This window comes from Danio aesculapii, chromosome 2, assembly GCF_903798145.1.
Source record: "Danio aesculapii chromosome 2, fDanAes4.1, whole genome shotgun sequence".
NCBI classification, from domain to species: domain Eukaryota; kingdom Metazoa; phylum Chordata; class Actinopteri; order Cypriniformes; family Danionidae; genus Danio; species Danio aesculapii.
Window position 1 is genome coordinate 54,251,124 of NC_079436.1, and position 3,510 is coordinate 54,254,633.

Here is a 3,510-nt window from a genome sequence, read left to right on the forward strand (position 1 = left end):
CGCACGCATTTATTATTTGATGGTCCCTTCACTACCTCATTAATGGAAAACAGGACTGCACTGGTCTGAAAGGTGCTTTTCCTGTCAGATAGCACTGCATTCACACCGCAAACACATTAATCAATATTTACAGCTGAATGCAAAATTATTTGCTCTCCTGTGAGATTTGAATTATTTCTCTAATATTTCCCAAAGTGATGTTAAATAGAGCAAGAAAAGGATAAAGGATCATTTCTTTTTTTTTTTTGGCTTGAATGAAAGCAGTTTACGGTACCATGGTCACCTCACAGCAAGATGGTCGCTGGTTCAAGTCCCGGCTCGGCCAGTTGGTGTTTCCCTGTGGAGTTTGCATGTTGGTGTGGGTTTCCTGCGGGTGCTCCGGTTTCCCCCACTATTCAAACACATGCGCTATAGGTCAATTGAAGAGTTGTGTGTGAATGTGAGAGTGTATGGGTGTTTCCCAGTACTGGGTTGCAGCTGGAAGAGCATCTGCTGCATTAAACAAGTGCTGGAAATATTTGGCAGTTCATTCTGAAATAGAGGCTTAGCCGAAGGAGAATGAATGAAAATAAATATATATATATTTACTGTTGTCCAATGACTTGCTTAATTATCCCAACTTGCCTATTTAACATATGCCTTTAAATGGCAAGAAAGCAGTTATTATAAATTTGTTAACATGTTGGAAAATGTGCTCCTTTCCATTACACAGCACTTGGAAAATGTTTGAAATATTATAAATTTTTCACAGGAGGGCTAATAATTTTGTCTTCAATTGTGTATATGCTGTATAAAATATTAGTTGCTGCCTTGCATTTTTAAGTTGAACCTACTTAAATTAAATGTCATTTTAAAACATTAAATTATAACTTTAAAAAACTAAGTTTAAATGTAGTTAGCTAGTTTTAAAGTTAAAATAACAATGAGATAAATAATGAGATTTAACTTGGTTTTAAGTCTGTTTAATTTAATGTTATGTTTCCATCCAAAGATGCAAGTTAGACTTACAAAACTATAATATCGCATGAAGCAGCATTGCCATACAACAAGTCAAAGAGAACAAAATAGTCACTTCCTGATAAACTGGTGGCAAATATTAAACAGAAAAATGTAGCAGTACACTGAAAAAAACTGATTCAAAGATGATTCCTTGGATTTACTCAATTTTTTTAACGTTAAGTGGTTGTAAACAATTTATTTGGGCTGAATTTAAACAAACAAATTAAGTTGAACGTTGCTCAGTTTAATTTGTTTGTTTAAATTCAACACAAATAAATTGTTTACAACAGTTTTGCATGCAACACTTTTTCAGCAGTGTTTCTTTTTTAATAAATGATTTGCGCCTCAGAAGATGAAAACAAAACAAAATGAAACGCAATGCGGTGCTTTCGAAGACATGAGACACTCTTTGGGAGCACAAACAGATGCTCAAGACAGTTCTGGAGGTCATAATGATAGAATAATAATAAAACTGAACCACTGTGATTACAGACTTTAGCTGAGGCATTTTACCCTGAGCAAAACAACATTTCAGATGTTTTACAATCTGCTGGAAAAGTTGGTTTGTTCTTTTTTTATCATCACATTATCTGTTAAAGTAAAACCACATGAAGTGTATCCTGGAATTTTTTCCATAAATGTGTTTCCTTCATAGATTATTTTATTGCTATCTCACGACAGTTCATAGCTTTTTGATTTAGTGTCTAATTTGTATGAGCTCATTTGTACATTTTAGTAGGATTTGTTCATCTCCTAATAATGGTTGAGTTTAAGGGTGGGGTTTGATGCCACACCTCCTTAAAAAAAAAATTTTGTATGACTGAGCTTGAATGATTTTGCTTAAATTAGCCACTAAACAGACAGAACGTAAAATAGTTGAGTTTCCTCAAGAGATCAGACTGATTTATGCGCATTTTTCCTTATTCTGCAGTCGTGCATGTAAGTTTTAGGCACAATTTCAAACCTTTTCAAATTTGATGCACATCACCAGGACTCCCTGGTAAAGGAAATATTGTATCTCAATGGGATTTTCCTGGTTAAATAAGTAAAAAAAAAATACAAATAAATCAGCATTTCCATTAGGCAGTGATATTCCAAAATGCACAGATGAAAACTAGGGCTGCCAAATATTGGAAAAATCTGCTATATTTACATATACATATATATACAAAAAATATATTTTTCTGCGATAAATATTGCGATATAAATACAGTTTGACGAGAATAGCTCTATTTAATGGTTTTCTATGGAGAAAAACAGATTTTCTTAGTTCGCTTTGTCTCGTTTCTAGTCTAAACATCAAAAAATTCTTAATCAATTTTTCAGCTTTTCCTTAAAACACACAAAATGATCTTGTTTTTGCTTTGAAATGTAGATATTTTAGCTAGAAACCTGACAAAAGAAACAAGATTGTTTTTTTTTGTTTGTTTTTTTTTTTTGCATAAATCGTATACATTTTATTTAAAACGGTAATTAAATATGATTCTGTAGCTCCTGGTCCGCTATTAATTCAGACTCAACATTGCACATCTTGCAATGTGACTACCCACTTGTTAAGTGTTCCGGTTTCCAGGTCCAACCGCTCTATCAAACTGTATGGGGAGACTCAACAAATGTTAATAAGAAACGCTTACAAAGCACTGTAATACTTTCAAAAAATACCATCGATATATATATATATATATATATATATATATATATATATATATATATATATATATATATATATATATATATATATATATATATATATATATATATATATATATATATATATATATATATATATACATATATACACACATATATATATATATATATATACATATACATACAGTGTCCATGCCTATTATCCAATGGCCAGAAAGTGATTCATTTTTTATAAATTGTTCAAATATTAGTGTCTGTCATGCAGCAAGTCCAGAGGCTGTTGTGTACTCCATGATTGCATGTAAAATTCACTTTAATATGCGATATAACTTAAATGTGATCATAAATGAATATTTTCTCAATTCACGAGTACTGGCTTGAACCCAGAAACAGTATTTCATACGTAACGACTTAACATGCGGATACGGTCGATGCTGAAACGATAAATTGTGCAGCCCTAATGGAAACATAGCTAATGATTTGTAAAGTTAATTTGAATCAAATTAAAAAATTTAAGGCAGCAACTACTTTTTTTCCCAGCTTACATCTTTCATTTATGTCGATCGCCTTTCTTTCATGTCTCTTTAAGGATTTAAGTTTTAGTAAATCTTCCTCTTAGAATTTCAGTCCCAATCTTAAATCGCAAAGCTCTTTTGCAAATTGATTTGGCATTAAAAGTGAAGTGGATGTGCAAGTTCGATTCATTTTTTTTCAGTCGGCTGTTTGTTAGTGTGGTTGGGTCGTCAGACTGATCATATCTTTAAGCCTTACCTTCTGCCAGTGTTACATTTTTTTTATTTGTTTTGAGGTGAGATTTTATTGTTATCCATCGTGTTTTGCACTACAATCCATTCGTAGATA